This window comes from Puma concolor, chromosome D1, assembly GCF_028749965.1.
Source record: "Puma concolor isolate L17-30 chromosome D1, mPumCon1.1.hap2, whole genome shotgun sequence".
NCBI lineage: Eukaryota > Metazoa > Chordata > Mammalia > Carnivora > Felidae > Puma > Puma concolor.
The window spans coordinates 66,718,166-66,741,400 of record NC_141676.1 but is presented as its reverse complement, the minus strand read 5'-3'; the positions used below and the strand labels follow the sequence as shown (position 1 = coordinate 66,741,400).

General features: G+C 38.8%; 1 protein-coding gene across 6 annotated transcripts in view; it reads left to right on the top strand.

The window, feature by feature from the left end:
- The window catches only part of PRCP (prolylcarboxypeptidase), a 140,906-nt gene that overhangs the window by 13,640 nt on the left and 104,031 nt on the right, over nucleotides 1-23,235 (top strand). The window contains exon 2 of one of the 6 annotated variants that reach the window (XM_086678443.1): nucleotides 18,093-18,213. The exons of the other annotated variants lie outside the window; for them this stretch is intronic. The gene's annotated coding sequence lies outside the window, so the exon portion shown is untranslated. The remainder of the gene's footprint in view (nucleotides 1-18,092; nucleotides 18,214-23,235) is intronic. 6 annotated transcript variants of the gene reach the window in all.

Here is a 23,235-nt window from a genome sequence, read left to right as displayed (position 1 = left end):
CCTGCATCAGACTCTGTGCTGACAGTTCAGAGCCTAGAGCCTGCTTTGGATTCTGTGTCCCCCCTCTCTCTCTGCCCCTCCCCTGCTCATGCTTTGTCTCTTCCTGTCTCTCAGAAGTGAATAAAGATTAAAAAATTTTAAGGGGGAGGGGTAAAAAAATAATAAAATAAAAGAAATAAAAAAAAAAAAAAGTTCAGTTAACCAGACCTAGGTATTTTGTTTTCTATAAAAGCCTGGATGGTAGTCTCATCTTTAAACATGGTGCTTAGAATGATACTGTTATTCTTCTGTTTAATAAAGTGTTATTATTTTAAAGAATATTAGACTGAAAATTTAAGCTAATACCTTTACTTTTATGAGAAACCTGGCTGTTTGAATCATGATTGTAATTCTATTATTCTGATACCTTAGAGGAAATAAGTAGTGCTTTGAGATGTGGATTTATAATCTTCAGCATATGAGGTGATGAAAGTGATGTCACAGATTATTTTAAAATTCTTTAGAAGTGGATATTCAGTCATGTTTTATTTCTGTGATACATACTTTTCCTCAGAGCTATACAATTCATACAGGGATGAATGTGTACTAAAGGTGTATTGTACTGTCACAGGACTGGATTGAAAGTCAAAAGCAGAAACATATCACATATCAGGCCACATGATATTTGGTGTGTAAGGGGCTCTTACTGTCATCAAGTCATTGCTTTTTTGCTGTCTTCAGTTCCATGATAACTGCAAGTTTTTTTCTTAATTTCACTTTGCAAGGTCATATTGTTTTAAGTGGTGAAACCAATGTTGCACTCTGTATGTTAACTAACTAGGATTTAAATAAGAATTTGAAAAGAAAAAAATAACTGTTTTAAGTGAATAGTCAGAACAAATTGCTAAAGTTTTAATGTCACAATTTCTTTCTCATATGTAGTACTATTAAACACATAACATACCATTGTAGATGTTTGTGTGTGTATTTGGCAGTGGTTTCAGACTGGGGAGGTGAATGCTAATAAAATATACTCTACAAAATGTCCTAGTAATACATCAAGCTCTGACTTCATGCAGCTCCTTGCTAGGCACTCTCATGCATGCATTACCCAACTTAATCAACATAAGACCTCTCTAAGATAGGCAGTATTTTTTCATTTTACGTACAAGAAAACAAGCCCAAAGACATGAAGTAACTTGTTCAAATTCAAATAACTCTGGTAGTTGGCAGAACCAGTACTCAAACCCAGATCTGTCTGCAAATTCCTTTCTCTTTCTGCAACGTCACAGGACATTCATTTATGGTTTTCTGGGGGGGGGGGGGAAACAGTTTTTGAAAGATATGCTTGGTGCTGGTCAGATTTTATTAGTGCAAAAGCAAGTGTCTGCGTGTGTGTGTGCATTTAAACCTTGCCACACACTGGTATTTTTTATTAAGTTTTCCTGGTGGTGTATGACTGCAGGTTTGGCCAGCATCATTGTGATTTAATAACCTAATTTAAACAAGGAACTACAACCCAAACAATGGCTCTGATTCAGCTCAGAGGAAAGTGAGGAAGTACTTGTTATCATTTGTCAGTGAATTCTTATTTTTATGCAGTTTGAACCATGGGTCACACTGCAGACACTATCCTTTAAAACTGTCGGAAACCTTTGTCATTTCCTGAGCACTGATGGCCTCTTCCTTGGAGGGAGCTGCTCATTGCAACAATTTCAGAAAGCAGTGATGATGACTCCCCTCTCCTCCGCCTACGATGCTTCCTTTCTCTTAAACAATTAGCTTTAAATGACAATGACTGGTGAGGGTAGTGCAGACCCAAACAGGCTTTTTGTTTGCCTTTTTATATAGTGTGATTTCTAGAAAATGACCACAGTTTAAAAGATAAGAGAATTAATATTTGCTGACCACCTCTCCATGATCTCTTCAAGGGCAGCAACCTTGGGTCTCATTCATCTGTGGATCTGGGAGGGTGCAGTACCAAGCTCTGTACATGTGGAGCTGAGCTGATAGAATGACACTGCATGTCATGTCCTCTGTTATTGAAAACATTAATTGCAAATAAACATTAGGCAAGGTATAGAAGAGCCTATTGCTGTTACTTACATACACCCAGTGCTTTGGTTCATCTCTGAAGAATTTGAATGTAACATGATGAAATGAATATTGGCTAAGATGCTTGGACTTACTCTCCAAAAAATATGGATCACGGTTTTTAAAGATTTCCAAAAGGGCTTTTTGCAGTTAAATTCTGTAACATTGCCAAACCCTTTTCTTGGTTTGAATTTATAGTCATTTATCTATAGTCTCTGTTCTCCAGATGATCTTTCTCCATTTCATACTCCAGCCAAGCATATACATACATTTACTCTTTCCTGTTGGTATTCCTCTGAAGATCTATTCTTTAAATACTTCTTTGATCTTCAAGACATCTGGCTTGTTTAGCACTTGCTTGTTCCTTCTGTTATAAAATATTCCCCTCCAGGAAGCCCTTGTTAATTGGAAAAGGAGTGAAGTCTTCTGCTGTTTTTTTGCTTCTGTTTCACACTCCAATTCATTCACTGCCCTTTGCTCATCTTTGCTTACACACATCTAACAAGTGCAGGCAACTCTAGTTGATTTGTGAATTCCATGTGCTTTGTTTTTATTTATTTATTTTTTAATTTTTTTAATGTTTATTTTTGAGAGAGAGAGAGAGAGAGAGAGTGCATGAGGCAGGGGGAGGGGCATAGAGAAAGAGGGAGACACAGAATCTGAGCTGTCAGCCCAGGCTCTGAGCTGTCAGCCCAGAGCTCAATGCGGGACGTGAACTCACAAACCACGAGATCATGACCTGAGCTGAAGTCGGATGCTCAACCCACTGAGTCACCCATGCACCCCAATGTGCTTTATTATTTTTCATTTATTTTATTCATTTTAATTTTTTTTAATGTTTATTCATTTTTGAGAGACATAGTGTGAGCAGGGGAGGGGCAGACAGAGAAGGGAGACACAGAATCCAAAGCACGCTCCAGGCTCTCAGCTATTAGCACAGAGCCTGATGCAGGGCTTGAACTCAGGAGCTGTAAGATCATGACCTGAGCCGAAATCGGACGCTTAACCGAGTGAGCCACACAGGACCCCATAATGTGCTTTATTTTTAAATTCCAAACTGACTGACCTCATGCCTCCCAGGATATGTTGATTTCCCCATTCCTTGCTCAGCTAGTTCAGGCTTAGACAAAACAAATGAGTTTTAGGATCAGCCTTTAAAAACATAATCAGAGAAGTAAATCTGCTAGAAAAGAATCTCTAATATTAATTCTATAGTTATTTATTATTGACACTGTGTGCCAAGTATTACACATCTGTCACTTCATTGTTTTGTACACACTGTGTGTGTGTACACAGTGTTTTGTACACACACTATGCTGGGATGTGACTCACACAGTACTGGTATCTCTCTACTCGGAATGGTTTGTCTTCCTCCTTTCTCTGCCTGGCATTCTTGTACATCTTTCCTGGCTCAGGTCTTATATATCACCTTATCTGTGAAACTTTATTTCTCTTTATTTCTCTTCTCAAGCTGGGTATTGACTACTGTTCCCTTTGTGTCCTCCATTGTACTTTATAAATGCTTCTTTTGTACTCAGTTACTCTGGATTGCAATGATTTGTTTATATGTTGGTCTCTGTATAAGGATGTGAGTAGCCTGAGTGCTGGGACCACACCTGTCAGTGTATCCACAGTGTATGCCCTCAACAATGGTTTAAATGAGTAACTGACCCAACCTGAGGTGATTTCTCCCTTTTCTGAATGCTGTTAACACTTGCTTTTATTTTATATTTTGTCTAGTACTACCAATATGGTATAGACACTGTCCAATCAGAACAGAAACTGATCATAGAACTGAGGGTTCTTGCAGTGCTGTGGGTTGGTTCTTTAGACCTGAGGTCTGGAGAAGGAACTGGGACAGCAGGATTGGTGGGCATAGAATGGGGGCAGATATCACTCAAGTTACTAAGATAATTATTTGCCAACTGGTATAGAAGGATTTCAATATTATAATAACTGGCTGAGTATCAGCCTTGGTTCTTCCAAGTAGTAAGTGCCTCAAGAATAGCATGCTACTTATACTGGATAGTATCCCTTATATGGATACCTAAGTGCAAATGAGAGGTATGGGTGTTCAAAGCAAGTTAAACTTTAATAACAAGTATTAATGTCATTATATAGCATTCCCTTCTAAAACTCCTTTGATTTTTTTCACATTACTATTAATGGCACTAATCTGGTCATCCAGCATTAGAGTATTTTGGAATCATCTGATTCCTTCACTTTCACCTCTACACCAGACCAGAGTCCACTTAACCATCAAGACTCTTCCATGATTCCTTCTTAGTTCATGCCACTTACTTTGCATGTTCAGGGTTATTAGCTTTTTTCTACCCACACAACTCCAAGCTAAACTATTACAGTAGCCTCCTCAGTCCCTTTGTTCTATCAGCCTCAGTCCAGGCCAGCTGGCACTGTGTTTTTTTCTCCCCTCCTCTTTTCTAATCTAGGTCTTTACCGGGCCCTGCTTAAACCCCACCTCCTCAGGGAAACCTTCAATTGACTCAGCTTAGTATCAGCTATCTTTCCCTGGGCTCCCAGAATACTTATTGTCTGTAGCATTCATTAACTATACATTAACTTTCTGAAATGGCTCTTGTTGCCTGAACTGTAATTATATCTTGGAATGTGATTTAACAGGTAGTTATCTCTCAGGTAGAAAGCATACTTGCCCTAGAACTAATATCCCCACAGGGGCATAATGATTCAGAACATTTAGAGTTTTAAAATTTCCTGATTGACATAATTTCAAAATCTGTAGACAGGCTGCTGAATAGCATGCAATTCTCTTTAAAAGAAATGCTGACTGTGACCTGCTAACTTCAGTTTATAACCCACGAATGGATCACAACCTCCTTTTTATGAAACACTAATGTAGACTATATGGGCTCTACAAAGATGGATGTTTCTCCTATAATGGAGAGGTAAGGCCTGGAAGCAAAAATCTTTACTAGGTTGTATGTAAATTATTGCAAGAGAGATATATAGCACAAGATTTTGGAGGAAGGAGAATTGCATGGTGATAACTACTTCCTATTGTAGGAAGATTCTGTTTGGGAGAAAAGGGACTTGGTATTTCTTAGAGATTTTCCCTTGATAGTTAAATCATTCTTTTCAGAGTTTTTTTTTTTTTTCAAGGGCCTGTAGGAATAATATACATCCATTTCTTCTTTCTTTAAAAATATTTTTAATGTTTATTTTTGAGAGAGAGAGAGAGGGACAGAGAGACAGAGCTTGAGGAGTGGAGGGGCAGAGGGAGAGGGAGACAGAATCCAAAGCAGGCTCCAGGCTCTGAGCTGTCAGCACAGAGCCCGACACAGGGCTCAAACTCACAAACCTTGAGATCATGACCTGAGCCAAAGTTGGATGCTTAACCAACTGAGCCCCCAGGTGCCCCTCCTTCCACTTTCTTTAAATTTTTATTTCATTTCCAGTATTATTAATGTACAGTGTTATATTAGTTTCAGGTGTACAATTTATTTTTTAGATGGTACCACAATTCTACACATTACTTAGCGGCCATTATAAGTTTACTCTTAATCCCCTTCACCTATTCACCCGTTGCCCCACTTACCTCCCCTCTTGTTACCATCAGTTTGTTCTCTAAGAGTCTACTTTTTTTTTAAGTTTATTTATTTATTTTGAGAGTAAGGGAGAGAGTGAGAGAGAGAGAGAGAGAGTGAGTGAGCATAGGGAGAGAGACAAAGAGGGAGAGAGAGAAAATCCCAAGCAGGCTCTGCACTGTCAGCATGGAGCCTGACATGGGGCTCGAGCCCACAAACCATGAGATCATGATCTGAGCCGAAACCAAGAGGCAAAAGCTTAACTAACTGAGCCACCCAAGTGCCCCAAGAGTCTACTTTTTGATTGCTTCTTTTCTTCTTTGTTGTTTTGTTTCTTAAATTCTGCATATGAGTGGTATTTGTCTTTCTCTGACTGACTTATTTCTCTTAGCATTATATTTTCAAGATCTATCCGTTTTGTTACAAATGGCAAGATTTTTTTTTTATGGCTAAGACTATGTGTGTGTGTGTGTATATATATATATATATATATATATACACACACACATATATATGTGTGTGTATAGACATATATATATATATATATATATATATATATACACACACACACACATACATACACACACCACATCTTCTTTATCCATTCATCTATCCATGGACATTTGGGTTGCTTCCATAATTTGGCTATTATAAATAGTACTGCAGTAAATGTAGGGGTGCATACATCTTTTGAATTAGTGTTTTCTTATTCTTTGGGTAAATACTCAGGGAATTACTGGATTAGATGGTTATTCTATTGTTAATTTTTTAGAAATCTTTACTGTTTTGTACAGTGGCTGCACCAGTTTGCATTCCTGCCAATAGTGCAAAAAGTTTCCCTTTTCTCCACATGCTCACTATCACTTGTTTCTTCCGTTTTTGATTTTAGTCATTCTGATAGGTATAAGGTGATATTGTGGTCTTGATTTGCATTTCTCTGGTGATGAGTGGTGTTGAGCATCTTTTCATGTGTCTTTTGGCCATTGGATGTCTTTTTTGGAGAAATGTCTGCTGCTCATGTCTTCTGCCCAGTTTTTATTTGAATTATTCATTTTTTGGGTGTTGAGTTGTATGTGTTGGATACTAACCCTTTATCAGATGTATCATTTGCAAATATCTTCTCCCATTCAGTAGGTTGCCTTTTAGATTTGTTGATTATTTCCTTCACTGTGCAGAAGCTTTTTATTTTGATGTAGTCCCAATAGTTTATTTTTGCTTTTGTTTCCTTTACCATGGGAGACAAATCTAGAAGGATGTTCGTATGATTGATGTCAGAGAAATTACTGCCTGTGCTCTCATCTAGGATTTTTAGGGTTTCAGGTATCACATTTAGGTTCTTAGTTCATTTTGAGTTTGTTTTTGTGTATGGTGTAAGAAAGTGGTCCAGTTTCATTATTTAGCATGTCGCTGTCCACTTTTCCCAATACCATTTGTTGAAGAGACTGTCTGTATCACATTGGGTATTCTTTCTGCCTTTGTTGAAGATTAATTGGCCATATAATCATGGGTTTACTTCTGGGCTCTCTGTTCTGTTTCATTGATATATGTGTCTGTTTTTTTGTGCCAGTACCATACTGTTTTGATTATTACAGCTTTGTAGTATATCTTGAAATCTGGGATTGTGATACTTCCAGTTTTGTTACTCTTTTTCAAGATTGCTTTGGCTATTCAGAGTCTTTTTGTGGTTCCATATGAATTTTGAGATTATTCTAGTCTAGTTCTATGAAAAATGCTATTGGTATTTTGATAGGGATTGCAGTAAATCTGTAGATTGCTTTAGGTACTGTGGACATTTTAACAATATTTGTTCTCCCAGTTCACGAGCATGGAATATATTTCCATTTGTGTCATCTTCAAATTTCTTTCATCAGTGTTTTATAGTTTTCAGAGTACAGGTCTTTCACCTCTTTGTTTAAGGTGTTTTGTTTTATTTTTGAGAGAGAGTGAGATCTCTCTCTCAGAAGTGATCTCAGAAGCGTGAGATCATGACCTGAGCTGAAATCAAGAGTTGGACGTTTAACTGACTGAGCCACCCAGGCACCGTGTCACCATCTTAAGTTTATTACTAGTTTTTTTAAAAATTATTTTTGATACAATTTTAAATGAGACTGTTTTCTTAATTTCCCTTTCTGCGACTTCACTAGTAGTATATTGAAATATGACAGATTTCTGTATATTGGTTTTGTATCCTGTGACCTTACTGAATTCATTTATCAGTTTTTGTAGTTGTTTTGGTGGTCTTTAGGGTTTTCTATATGTAGTATCATGTCATCTGCAAATAGTAAAAGTTTTACTTCTTACCAATTTGGATGCCTCTTATTTCTTTTTGTTGCCTGATTGCTGTGGCTAGGGCTTCTAGTACTATGTTGAATAAAAGTGGTGAGAGTCAACGTCCTTGTCTTGTTTCTTACCTTAGGGGAAAAGTTTTCGGTTTTTCTCCCTTAAGTATGATATTAAATGTGGGTTTTTCTTATCTGGCTTTTATTTTGTTGAGGTATGTTCACTCTAAACCTGCTTTGTTGAGGATATTTATCATGGATGGATGTTGTACTTTGTCAAACTTTTTCTGCATTTTCTGTATGATCTTTGAAATGACCATGTGGCTTTTATCCTTTTTCTTGTTTCACGCTGATTGATTTGTGAATATTGAATCATTGTTGCCTTCTGGGAATAAATCCCACTTGATTGTAGTGAATTATTTTTTAAGTGTGTTGTTGGATTTGGTTTGCTAATATTTTGTTGAGGATTTTTGTATCCAAGTTCATCAAGAGCTTGGTCTATAGTTCTCTTTGTTTGTAGTGTCTTTATCAGGTTTTGATATCAGGGTAATGCTGGTCTTGTAGAAAGAATTTGGAAGCTTTCCTTCCTCCTCTATTTTTTGGAATATTTTGAGAAGACTAGGTATTTAACTCTAAATGTTTGATAGAATTCACCTTTGAAGCCATCTGGTCCTGGACTTAACATTCATTTCTTCTTTATTCACCATCTTGTTTTTCTTCTCAGTGTTGATGTGTTTGCAAAGTAGCAGAGCTTATAATTGAGGTTTCCTGACTTGGACTGTATTTCTAAACATTAATGAGCAAAGCAGAATACTATAAGGGAGAAAATTTATTTCTTTTTTTATAGTCATGCATTTTGGGGCCAAACAAAAATGACTCTTTTAAAAACGGGGAGCTCTAAGAGGTACTAGGCTGTGGGATGAAAGTATTACTTGTGAATAGTTTACCTTCTCATTGTAGGCTGCTTGGATTATAGTTTTAAAGGGAGACAATGTCCTATTGTAAGTAGTTTTGGGAGATTATAATTATTACTCTTGAATAATTTCCTTCAGAATGTGCTGTTTGTTTTCTACGAACTTTGCTTTTTAAATGAAATAAACTTTTGAGGTGAAGATTTCCTTGGTTTTACTCTTTATGGCAACTCTCTTCTCTTATAGAAGATCCTTTATGTAAATTCTATCTTTCATTATTTTTACTGCCTTAATGAGAACAGAATTGCTCCTGGGGAAAATGTATTATCAAACTGCTTTTTAAGGTTTCCCAGGGGTCACATGCCAACTGTTGTGAAAACATTGCTATGGTTGTAATGTACTTTTATGCGTGTGTGTGTGTGTGTGTGTGTGTGTGTGTGTGTGTGTTTAATACCACAAAGTGTGGGCTGCCTGGGTGGCTCAGTTGGTTAAGTGTCTGATGTTGGCTCAAGTCATGATCTCGTGGTTCATGGCTTTGAGCTCTCCGTTGGGCTCTGTGCTGACAGCTTGAAGCCTGGAGTCTGCTCCGGATTCTGTCTCCCTCTCCCTCTGCCCCTCCCCTACTCACACTCTTTCTTTCTGTCTCAAAAACAAGTAAACATTAAAAATATATACCACAATGTGTAATTACTGATGGCTATCAATCATCAGGGAGTATTTGGTATAATTCAATAAATTTTGAGCCTCTACTGTGGTCAGGGATTTATACAAACACTACCTTCTAGGGAAGATATTAATATTCCTTTTAAAGAATAGGCAACTAAGGTTCAGAGATGTGAAAAAATGTACTGAAACTCACCTGGCTTGGAACGTGGCACAATTGGGTTTTCAACTCAGGATGTGTCAGGCAGCAAAGCTGGGCTCTTTCCACTGGAGAAGCAGCCACTCTGTAGGCCTGGGATTGTCCTGGAAAACTTTATGGAGGGGACACTTCTTAAATGAATACTTGGATGGATGGAGGATGAAGTAGGGAGTTTTCTGTAATGACGTGGGTAGGAAAATATTCCAAGCAGGGGAAAATTCACGTGCAGTAGCCTGGAGACTTGAGAAAGCATATTATGTCCAGTGGGTTTCTGAATTATGAAATAGGAGAGGGAAGCAATGGAAGATGAGGTTGGAAAAGAGGTGGGCAGGGTCCCAGTAGAGGCATTATCATGTCCTCTGTGTTTGCCTTCATTGCATCCTCCTATACCAGCAGTTAGTTAGATTCTGTTTCCTCTTTGCTGCTATAACGAACATCTTGTGCTACCCGGATTCATGATAGCATCCATTGTGTAGAAATAGTTTCTTTACTTGCTTGTCTCAACTGGGCTATGACCTCTTTTAGAGCAAAGACTGTCTCTTTTATCCTTGTGTCTGGTGTAGCCAGGCACATGCAGTAGGCAGTCAGGAAGTAGTGGGAGGATGAAAGGGCCTTGTCCTTGCTGAAGAGAGTCAGTATTGAGTTGGATTTTAACATGATAATTTTTGGATCTGTCCATATTTCCTGATGCTAACATACCTGATAGAAAGATAACATAGTGTCACTGGTAGACAAAAGGGGTGAGAGCAGAGTTAATTGGTTCAGGTAGGCTACTTGGTCCTCTGGTGTCACATTACACTTCTCACTTTTTCTTTCCAATTCAACTCAACAGTTATTGATGAAACAGTGCTGTACCCATTGTGCTTTGTGCTGTGGGGGTTCAGATGTGAATAAGAGAGAGGAGGCAGACTGTTATTGAACATAGTAGTGGAAGTCTTAGCCTCTGCAATCAGACAACACAAAGAAATAAAAGGCATCCAAATCGGCCAGGAGGAGGTCATACTTTCACTCTTGGCAGATGACATGATATTATATATGGAAAACCCAAAAGATTCCACAGAAAAACTGCTAGAATTGATTCATGAATTCAGCAAAGTTGCAGGATATAAAATCAATGCACAGAAATCAGTTGCATTCCTATACACCAACAATGAAGTGACAGAAAGAGAAATCAAGGAATTGATCCCATTTACAGTTGCACAAAAAACATAAAATACCTAGGAATAATCTAACCAAAGAGGTGAAAAATCTATACACTGTAAACTATAGAAAGCTTTTGAAAGAAATTGAAGAAGACACAAAAAAAATGGAAAAAGATTCCATGCTCCGGCATAGGAAGAACAAATATTGTTAAAATGTCAATATTCCCCAAAGCAATCTACATATTCAATGCAATCCCTATCAAAGTAACACCAGCATTCTTCACAGAGCTAGAACAAATAATCCTAAAACTTATATGGAACCAGAAAAGACCCCGAATAACCAAAGCAATCTTGAAAAAGAAAACCACAGCAGGAGGCATCACAATCCCAGACTTCAAGCTATACTCCAAAGCTGTAATCATCAAGACAGTATGGTACTGGCACAAGAACAGACACTCAGGTCAGTGGAACAAAATAGAGAACCCAGAAATGGACCCACAAACGTATGACTAACTAATCTTTGAGAAAGCAGGAAAGAATATCCAATGGAATAAAGACAGTCTCTTCAGCAAATGGTGCTCGAAAACTGGACGGGGACATGCAGAAGAATGAACCTGGACCAGCTTCTTACACCGTACACAAAAATAAACTCAAAATGGATGAAAGACCTCAATGTAAGACAGGAAGCCATCAAAATCCTCGAGGAGAAAGAAGCAGGCAAAAACCTCTTTGATCTTGCCCGCAGCAACTTCTTACGCAACACGTCCCTGGAGGCAAGGGAAACAAAAGCAAAAGTGAACTACTGGGACCTCATCAAAATAAAAAGCTTCTGCACAGCGAAGGAAACAATCAGCAAAACTAAAAGGCAACCGACAGAATGGGAGAAGATATTTGCAAATGGCATATCAGATAAAGGGTTAGTATCCAAAATCTATAAAGAACTTATCAAACTCAACACCCCAAAAAAACAAAGAATCCAGTGAAGAAATGGGCAAAAAACATGAATAGACACTTCTCCAAGGAAGACATCCAGATGGCCAACGAACACATGAAAACATGCTCCATATCACTCATCATCAGGGAAATACAAATCAAAACCACAATGAGATACCACCTCACACCTGTCAGAATGGCTAACATTAACAACTCAGGAAACAACAGATGTTGGCGAGGATGTGGAGAAAGAGGATCTCTTTTGCATTGTTGGTGGGAATGCAAGCTGGTGCAGCCACTCTGGAAAACAGTATGGAGGTTCCTCAAAAAACTAAAAATAGAACTACCCTACGACCCAGCAATTGCACTACTAGGCATTTATCCGTGGGATACAGGTGTTCTGTTTCAAAGGGACACATGCATCCCCATGTTTATAGCAGCACTATCAACAATAGCCAAAGTATGGAAAGAGCCCAAAGGTCCTTCGATGGATGAATGGCTAAAGAAGATGTGGTATGTATGTATATGTGTGTGCGTGTGTGTGTGTGTGTGTGTGTGTGTGTGTGTGTGTGTGTGTATGTATATGTGTGTGTGTGTATATATATATATATAATATTATGTATTACTCAGCAATCAAAAAGAATGAAATCTTGCCATTTGCAACTACGTGGATGGAACTGGAGGGTATTATGCTAAGTGAAATTAGTCAGTCAGAGAAAGACAAAAATCATATGACTTCACTCATGAGGACTTGAAGAGACAAAACAGATGAACATAAGGGAAGGGAAACAAAAATAATATAGAAACAGGGAGGGGGACAAAACAGAAAAGACTCATAAATATGGAGAACAAACTGGAGGGGTTGTGGGAGGGAGGATGGGCTAAATGGGTAAGGGGCATTAAGGAATCTACTCCTGAAATCATTGTTTCACTATATGCTAACTAATTTGGATGTAAATTTTAAAAAATAAAAAATAAAAAAAAAAAAGAACAACAAAAAAGAGAAGGCAGTATGATGTGGTGGGAAAAGTCACCTTCATTAGAATTTCTGTGAAGAACAAATGAGAGAATGTACATTTAGGCCTTAGGTGCAGCCTTTGCACTATTCACAGGTACAAGTGGGATTAATACACAATCATTTGATCAACAGATTCTAACATCTTATTTAGGGTTACTTTAGGTTTGGGTTAATAATAGTATACAGCAGGGATAGGATATGTGTCTATAAATAACAACCGTGAAAGAGTACATTTGAAAAATGTTATAAGAGAACTAAAATTACCAGAGAAGCACAAAGAAGGCAGGAAGGCCAAGGATTGCTTTGCGTAGAAAATGGCATTGAATAGAATCCCCTGGACCTCTTTACACAGTGACATAACTGATAGAAGGCTATGGAGATTAAAGGCTTCATTAACTGTTATCTGCTCTGAGACCCCTTCTCTGACCATTGTATTAAAATTAGGTGTATCTCTGTATTCTGTTATGGTTTCTGAGTGTTTATTTGTGTCTTTGCTTATTTGTTGTCTGTTTCTATCATTAGACTATAAGCACTGTAAAGGCAGTGACCATATCTAGCTTGTCCACTGTTGTCTGTAGTACTTACCCATGGTAGGCACTCAAGAAATGCTTTTAAATGAATAAATGACTGTAACTACTCACTGTCACTTCTCTGTACATCCTATTAACTCTGGGAAGTTGTTATACAAGATGGTGACACAATGGCAAAAGCACCTGAAAGTAATCAAAGAAGCAACTTGGTCGTGTTTGAACTTGTCATTGTTCTGAGTTTTTTGGTTTCAGCTGAGGATATCCTTTTCCCTTTCCTTTATCTTTTTTACAGTGTCCTTATCACTCAGACCGGATGAATGCTGAAAACAATGAGTAGTCTATAGAGTGTATTTTTAAGTTGATGATTAAGGTCTCTAGAGACCATTTTATAGTGAAATCAGGACTGAGAACTTTGACGCTGGAGTTCCCCAGGAAGAAGCTTAGGCAGCTACTTTTCTTCAGTTGCTTCCTTTTGTGGATGATTTTCATGTGAGGATTTCGTAAAGTTTAATATTTTGGAATGCTAAAAGCTTTTAAAATCTTGTATTATTCAGTGTATTAAAAATAATTCATTTTAAAGCAATCTCTGAAAATGAATGCTATAGATTTTTGTTTCAATGGTTCTCACAGTGTGATTCACAGAAGATCCTCCATGGTGGAGGAGGAGATGCATTTTAGCATGTGGTAACATTTGACAGAGGTAACAAGGTAAAGATTGTGGTCCCTGATGGCTTTTGTCTCATCAGAGGGGAACAGAGGCCGTAAAGTTTGAGAACTTCAGGGTCTCACTTTGTACAATTTCTTTAATTAGATTTTGGAGGAAAAAGGTGGAAATAGAATCTACTTTATTAACTTCCACTATTTACTAGGAGGAGCCTGATGGCCTTGGAAGTCTTGTATTAGTTTAGTGGGGATCTTACTATTTAGAATGCCCACAGTCAGGTTCAGTGCAGAATCAGTCATTAAAGAGCAGCAATGGTGGTTACACTGGTTTGGAAGACTTCATTTTGTTGATGGCTGTTGTGCATATACTGCTGATATTATATACTGGGCCCTTTTTCATTGTGATCTTTCCTGGGTGTATTATGATTTTGGAAAATGAACATTGTTATATGTGATATATGTAACAATTTAAAAGAGATCTGGGTTTGGGCGGCTAGTGGCTCAGACAGTTAGGCTCCTGACTCTTCATTTTGACTCAGGTCATGATCTCATGGTTCGCGAGTTCAAGCCCTGTGTTGGGCTCAGTGCTGGCAGTACAGAGCCTGCTTGGGATTCTCTCTCTCCCCTCTCTCCCTGCCCCTACGCTGCTTGTTTCTCTCTCTTGAAATAAATAAATAAACTTAAAAAAAAAAAAGAGAGAGATCTGGGTTAAAACTTAGCTTATTTATCAGTCTTGCAGTGATCTTTCATCTGGCCCTTTCAGTAGTAACCTTCTGTTTATTCTTTCTCCCTTTTTAAAAATCGTCTTCTCTAGGCCTGCCTCAGCAGAATGGCTGGAGTGATCTCTTTAAGACATGGATGGGAACAAGTCTTAAGGCTTTTAGGGAAAGGGGAGGGGGCGCTGCCTGGATGGCTCAGTTGGTTAAGTGTCTGAGGTCAGATCAGATCATGATCTCATGGTTCATGGGTTTGAACCCTGCTTGGGGCTCTGTGCTGACAGCTCAGAGCCTGGAGCTGTTTCAAATTCTGTGTCTCCCTCTCTGTCTCTCTCTCTGTCCCTTCTCTGTGCGCTTGCTCCCCCCCCCCCCCCCCCCCCCCCGTCTCTCAAAAACAACAAACAAACAAACAAAAAAGCTCTTAGGGCTTCCCATTGCCATTAATGTTAAATTTAAACTCCCTACCCTAAGCCTCATCCCATATTCTTCTCCCCCTTATTCACCATGCTCCAGACACTCTTGATGCCTTTCTGTTTCTATAACATGCTAAGTAAGCCCTTTCTGGCCTCTGAGCCTTTATATTTTCCATTCCTTCTTTCTGGAATTCTTCCCCTGGCTGGCTCCTTTAGTCTTTACCTTCAATGCCACTCTGTGGAGAATACTTGTGTGTTAGTTTCTTAGAGCTGTTGTAACAAACAGCTGTTTGTGTTAGTTTCTTAGAGCTGTTGTAACAATTCTGTTGTTGCCAGAATTGGTTTGTTAAGGGGGACCAAAGGGAGAATCTGTTTCATGCCTTTGCTAGTTTCTGCTGGTTGCTGGCAGTCCTTGGTGTTCCTTGGCTTGTAGCTGTGTAATTTCATTGTCTCCCTCTGTTGTCACATGGCTGTCTTTCTTTTATTCATCTGTACCTTTACATGGCATTCTCCTCTCTGTCTTTGTCTCTGTGTCTCTTCTCATTAGGACATTAGTATATTAGATTAAGGGTCATCTTGCTCCAGTATGACCTCATCTTAACTATTTACATCTACAATGACTCTATTTCCATAAAAATTCATATTCTGAGGTCCCAGGAAGGATATGAATTTTGGGGGGTTGAGAGAAACCCTATTCAACCCAACACACCTTTCCTGAACTCTTAATTTAAAGTAGGCTGTAGCAGTGGAGCAATATCAATGAACATACTCACAAATTATTTATTTCTGGCCAGTGGTGAGGAAAGCACTTCATTAGACCGCATTTCATGCATTTTACTCAATTCTGGGCACGCCATGCATGAGAGGAACATAATTGAACTAGGATGTGAATGGGGTTATGAACATTTCAGAAAGTGTCATATGGGTAAGAAACAGGGTTGCTCTGTTGGAGAAGATCTGAGAAGTCATCACAGCCCTCTGTAGGAGGACCGTCCCTTCAGAGGAGGGCAAGTACAGAAGATTGAATGGTGTTACTTATACCGCAGGCCTGTGGTCCTGTATGTGGAAAGCATGGTTTTGCCTTTTTAGGGGTAGGGCTGGGATATTTATTTTTTTACACTATAGCAGATACCAGCCTCCATCTCTCAGAAGTTCTGGGATGGTATACGATTATAACAGTGCTACCAGAAGAATATTTTGTGTGTACAGAAACATTTAGAACACTAGAGTATAGGGGCACCTGGGTGGCTCAATTAAGCGTCTGACTATGGCTCAGGTCATGATCTGGTGGTTTGTGGGTTCGAGCCCCACTTCAGGCTCTGTGCTGACAGCTCAGAGCCTGGAGCCTGCTTTGGATTCTGCGTCTCCCTCTCTCTCTGCCCCAACCCTGTTTGCGCTCTCTGTCTCTCAAAAATGAATAAACATTAGAAAAAATTTTTTAAAGAACACTAGAGTATAAAGGAAGAAAAATGATGGTAATACATCATATTATATTTAACAAAGCAGGAGAATATTAACATGTAAAGCTTTGTTTGGTAATATACAGCATTATATAACTTTTATAAGATTATCATTGAAATACATATTGCATATATGAGTTCTGTCAAGATTTTTTACTCCATGAAATGGAATAAATATAACAGAGTTTAAATTCCCTTTCAAGTCAGCAAGTGGATTTCGATAGCATTTGTCTGTGGTGTAGAGGACCTCGTGGTTCTAGGTATTCATGTTTGTGTAGAGATCAGGGATGATCTCCGGTCTTTTTACCCCTGTCCTTCTGTCAGCTTCTTTATGGAATTCCCATCCTAGTTTTATATAGCTGTTAAATGTCTCTACTCCTACTCCTGGGTTGTGGATCTCTGCTGAAGCAAACCTACAACTAGGCAGATTGCTATCTATGCCTGCAAATTCAGCCTCCACCTCAGGGACCCTTAGGAGGCCTAAGCATCAGTTCCTTCTTCCATGTCACACTTTTACCTCTATCTTCAAATCATTGAAACACTATGCCCTGTCCCCCACTTCACTGATTAAGAAACTAAGTTGCTGTGTAACAGGCATTTTAGCTAGAACCCCTTCAGTTTCTTCCCTTTCCACCTAGAAATGTAACTCCTCCTGCAGCCATCTGTTTCTCAGTGAAGGAGAGGTTCTTCCTCCTGTCCAAGTCAAATCCCTCCATCTGTGCTGTTGACCGCATTCTGTCTTGCCTCCTCAGACTCCCCCTGCATCATGATATGCCTCCTTGTATATATAGTTTCAACTGTTTTGTCTAATCATGTGCTCTTGGCCATGATACCTCTTTTGTGTTTCTTCCTTCTTTATAAAACCCTGTTGTTCAATAAGTGTATCTTACACATTGATCAGATCAACATTTTGTAGCACATTTGGGTTTACCAAATACCAGTATGCTGCTGAATGAGCCGTTATGATATACATTTTACAGGAAACTGTCATTCAGGTTAGGTAACTGTGCACTGGCTGAGAACCACACCTTTAAATTCTTTCCAGTCCTGAAAATTGTGACTATAACCCTGTCACAAGGTCAGGTATATTTTAGGTTGTATACTTCAGAAGAATGCTTATTAGTTTTCCCCCTGCCCCTACACCCAGATGCTGGTCTATTGTCTATATTAATTTCATACTTCTTTATCTTCCTGTTTGTACTCTCAGCAGAGGGCATGCAGTTCCTGTGTCCTCAGCATCCTGGATAAGGCTAAACTATTGTGAAATGGTTTTAGATTTTATGCTTGGGTCAAAAGGCACAGCCACTTACAGTGTTCTGCAACTCTTCCAAAGCCAATAGTAGACTCATGCAGTAAATGAGCCTGCACAAACTTCACTCTTGGGCACTTTGATCTCCATTCTCTTTGCTTTGAACCATGCTGTTCTCTGAAGCCCCGTTGGGTCTAATTTTACACCAATAGCAGAGCTAGGATGTATGCATGCAATCATTCATTCTCTGTATATTCACTGATGTTCTTTTATGTGCTAGACATTATACAAGTCCCTGGACATTTAGTGGACAAACCAGACAAGTCTCTGCCTCATTAAGTCTGTTTCCAGTGAACCAGTTTCATTCAATGTTGGTTTAGAGATGCAAGCTCAGATTTCAGGTAAGTTTCTCTTTATAGGAAGATTTTCATTGCTATGTCTGGAGGCAGCCTGATGAATATAATCTGATCTCTCATTTCTTCCCCTCATAAACTGTATACCTCCTGCCATAAAACAACAACAGTTCTTGAATAGGCTTGTTCTGCACAGCTTACCTTGTTCGCTTTACTTGAAATGCTCTTCTGTTTCTTCTGTACCTGAAAAAATCTTGTTACTCTTCAGAGTTAAGCTTGGATATTACCTCTGTGGTAAAGCCTTGCATGATTGCCTCAGGCAGGATGGTAACTACCTCTTGTGAGCTCCCATAGCCCTTTGTAGAACTTAACTACACCATCCTGTGATTGTTTATTAGCATGTTCACCACTTTTGTTAAATTCAAAACTTGACAGATGGAATTGTATCTTAGTTCTCTTTCCTTAATGCCTATCATTTAATGAGTACTCAATACATATATTTATTTTTTATTTTATAGAGGGAGAGAAAGCACAAGTGGTGGAAAGGGGTAGAGGGAGAGAGAATCTAAGCAGGCTCCCTGCTCAGCATAGAGCCTGACACAGGACTCGATCTCATGATCTTGTGATCCTGACCTGAGCTGAAATCAAGAGTTGGGCGCTCAACCAACTGAGCTACCCAGGTGCCCTTCAGTACATATTTTTGAATGAAAGAAAATCTAATACAGATGTGATTTAGTGCAGTATAATTTCCATATGATTATAGTGAAATAGAAATATAAACATATATACATATACATGTATCTTGGAGGAAATCTTAAATGTTTACAAGTCTATTTTGTTGATTATCTTATACATATAGAAAAACGCACCATTCTAATTCTAGAATCCCCTTATTCTCTTTTAGAGTCACTTTCCCCCTACAAGAGTAACCACTATTCTGATTTTTAAAAGCATGAATTTTTGAACCCTTACTTTAAAAAGGATGATGAATGCCATATTTAAATTATGTGACTATATCTTTATTTTAAAAAGATAGATTTCGGGTGCCTCAGTGGCTCAGTCAGTTAAGCGTCTGACTTCGTCTCAGTTCATGATCTCACGGTTCGTGGGTTCGAGCCCCACGTTGGGCTCTGCACTGATAGCTCGGAGCCTGGAGCCTGCTTCGGATTCTGTGTCTGCCTCTCTCTCTGCCCCTCCCCCTCTTATGCTCTGTCTCTCTCAAAAATAAACATTAAAAAAAATAAAATAAAAAGAGAGTTTTAAAATAATTGGCATCACTATATCTCATTTAAGAGTTTGGACTTGAGATCTAATCTGAAATGTTATGAATCTAGTGTATAAAACTTAATAGGCTCTCCCACTACTTATACAACAGCGCCCTCTGACTGTGTAATATTTCCTAAAATGTATGTATTTAGTAATCACAGTAACACTTTCTAATTTGAGAGTTTAAGATGTGGCCAGGTAACTCTAGTGGTACAAAGCTTCCTAAAGCCATTGGGAGTTGATCATGTGATTACTGATCATCTGATGCTTGCACAAAGTTAGTCAACAGATGATGCCAGAATTGTTGTCTGATCCATCACTTAACTGTTTTTTGACAAAACATGTTTCTTTTTTTTCCCCCAAAGTCTTAGAGTTCTTTTTAGGTAAGTAGTATTTTTTTAAATTATTTTTTAATAATAAAATTTAAATCCAAGTTAGTTAACATATAATGTAATAATGATTTCAGGGATAGAATTTAGTGATTCAGCACTTCCATATAACACCCAGGCTTGTGCTCTCCTTAAATGCCCATTGCCCATTTAGCCCATTCCTGCACCCAGCACCCCGCCAGCAACCCTCAGTTTGTTCTCTATATTTAAGAGTCTTTTATGGTTTGTCTCCCTCTCTGTTTTTATATTATTTTTGCTTCCCTTCCTTATGTTCATCTGTTTTGTTTCTTAAATTCCTATGAGTGATATCATATGATATTTGTCTTTCTCTCAGTGACTTATTTTGCTTAGTATAATACATTCTAGTTCCATCCATGTTGTTGCAAATGGCAGGATTTCATTCTTTTTGATTGCTGAGTAATATTCCTGTGTGTGTGTGTGTGTGTGTGTGTGTGTGTGTGTGTGTGTGTGTACACCACATCTTCTTTATTCATTTGTCAGCTGATGGACATTGGAGCTCTTTCCATATTTTGGCTTTTGTCAATAGCGCTGCTATAAACATTGGGATGCATGTGGCCCTTTGAATCAGCACTCCTGTATCCTTTGGATAAACATCTAGTAGTGCAGGGGTGCCTGGGTGTCTCAGTCGGTTAAGCATCCGACTTTGGCTCAGGTCATGATCTCATGGTTCGTGAGTTCAAGCCCCTTGTTGGGCTCTGTGCTGACAGCTTGGAGCCTAGAGCCTGCTGTGGATTCTGTGTCTCCCTCTCTCTCTGCCCCTCCTTTGTTCATGCTCATGCTCTCTCTCAAAAATAAATAAACATTAAAAAAATTTAAAAAAATACCTAGTAGTGCAATTGCTAGAATGTAGGGTAATTCTATTTTTAACTTTTTGAGGGACCTCCACACTGTTTTCCAGAGTGGCTGCACCAGCTTGCATTCCCACCAGCAGTGCCAAAGAAATCCTCTTTCTCCGCATCCTCGCCAACATCTGTTGTTGATTGAGTTGTTAATTTTAGCCATCCTGACTGGTGTGAGGTGGTATCTCATTGTGGTTTTGATTTGTATTTCCCTGATGATGAGTGATGTAGAGCATATTTTCAAAAACATGTTATTTCTTGATTTACTGTAATGTTTTAGGTGTTTCAAGGGCAGGATATCTCCACCTCTGTTTTAGTAGTAGAGCAGAGAGTATTTTGTTTTTGTAGAATTTTGGTAATTTAGAATGTGTTTCCCCCTTGAGGCATACAGTACGTGGTCAGAGGAAAAGGGAGTAACTGAGCACTGCGCAGTTATTGGAGAGGGTGCATGAATCCATTTTCTTGCCAAGCATATACTGTTTTTTTCAAATGTAATTAGATGCTGTTGTGTACTCATTTATACCAGTATTAAATTTATATTAGCTTCTCCTGTATATTTTCTCAAGCAGTGACTATTAAATAGAGCATGTATGAAAATGCTAACATTAACAACGGGGCTTCATACATAAAAATGTGAGGAACCACTGATTAGAAGAATTGAACTATATTCATTTAATGATTATTTATTAAAAAAATTTATTTTTTAAGTGGGGCCCCTGGGTGGCTCAGTCAGTTAAGTGTCCGAATTTGGCTCAGGTCATGATCTCACAGTTCATGAGTTTGAGCCCTGCGTCGGGCTCTGTGCTGACAGCTCAGAGCCTGGAACTTGCTTTGGATTCTGTGTCTCCCTCTTTCTATGCCCCTCCCCTGCTCACACTCTGTCTCTCTCTCTCTCTCTCTCTCTCTCTCTCTCTCTCTCTCTCTCTCAAAAACAAACATTAAAAAATTTATGAAATATCTTTTTTTAATGTTTGAGAGAGAGAGAGAATGAGAGCACACATGCAGGGAGTGGCAGAGAGAAAGATAGACTGAGGATCCAAAGGGGGCTCTGCACTGACAGCACAGAGCCCAATCCAGGACTAAAACTCATGAACCATGAGTTTATGATCTGAACTGAAGTCAGACACTTAACCAATTGAGACACTCAGTTGCCCCTAAAGTATCGGTCTTTTAAAAAAATATTTATTTTGAGAGAGAGGAGGGGATGCATGAGCTGGGGAGGGACAGAGAGAGAGAGAGAGGAAGAGGAAGAGAGAGAATCCCAAGCAGACTCTGCACTCTCGGTGAAGAGCCTGATGTGGGGCTTGATCTCATGAACTGCAAGATCATTACCTCAGCCAAAATTGAGAGTCAGATGCTTAACCGACTGAGCCACCCAGGTGTCACTAAAGCATCTGTCTTATACAGGTACACTGTGGTAGCTATTGTGTTCTTGCCTTTCTAACTATCCATTTATGAATATAGGAGACTGGATGGTCTAACTTTTTTCTACAGTGGACTCTCCCATATCCCCCCTGTTCTATACTTCGCCCCATGTCATTTTCTCTTTAAATAATTTATTTCTAATTGTTTCCTTTTTAAGATTAGGAGTAGGTTACCAAAAAAGTATGGAAGGGGGGAATACAATTCTCTCTCCTGGTTAATATGCACAGAAGGATGTGTGCAGAACAGTGTCTTATTATACAGAATGATGATTTCATTTGAAGGGTATGTCTGAGGAAACTTCCACTTTCCTTGTTAAAATGGAAACTAGACCTGCAAAGGATGGCAATGAAGAGAACATCCCTGTGGGAAGGGAAGGACAATCCTGTCTCTTAGACTCACCTTCCCCTTGGAGGGACTTGGACCATTTCCTTTGTCATCACCACAATATCCTCAAGGAATATTGATCTTGTTTTAGCTTGGGCTACCTCCTGTATGAGGGATAACTTAACTTAGTAGGATTCCGCTTGTAGATATCCAACCTTCTTCGGGTACAGACCCATGGCCTGCCTAAGCCTTACCTTCCAGATTTTGGTTCCTTCTTTGAAAACCTGTGTCCTTCCAACATGAAGGTGTCTACCCTTTCAGGGGAGATCAACCTTGCCTAGAAACAATGTGTCTCTATTTAGGAACTCTAACAGAATATAATGCCACGGTTCCAAAATTAATACAGGACATACACATCAAGTGGAAGAAAGGGGGTCTTATTTCATTTTAGCATCTTTGGATTAGAATTGGAAACCAGAGAGCCCTCTTTTAAGGTACTTTTGTTTATTGGAGGTATGAGTCCATTTTTTTTTTTTGTCCTGTATATCTCTGAGTATACTTTTCATACCTTTAGTAAAATTTCAGTTAGCTATGATCATATATCTGGATGCATAAATAAAACTGTGTACTATGTTTTCTAAAATGAAAGGCTATTGTATAAGAGTTAGTGTAATTTAAAAAATTTTTTTGTTTTATTTTTTTGAAAAAGAGAGAGAGAGAGGCAGAAGGAGAGGGAGAGAGAGAATCCCAAGCAGGCTTCACGCTCCACACGGAGCCTGACTCCAGGCTTGATCTCACAATCATGA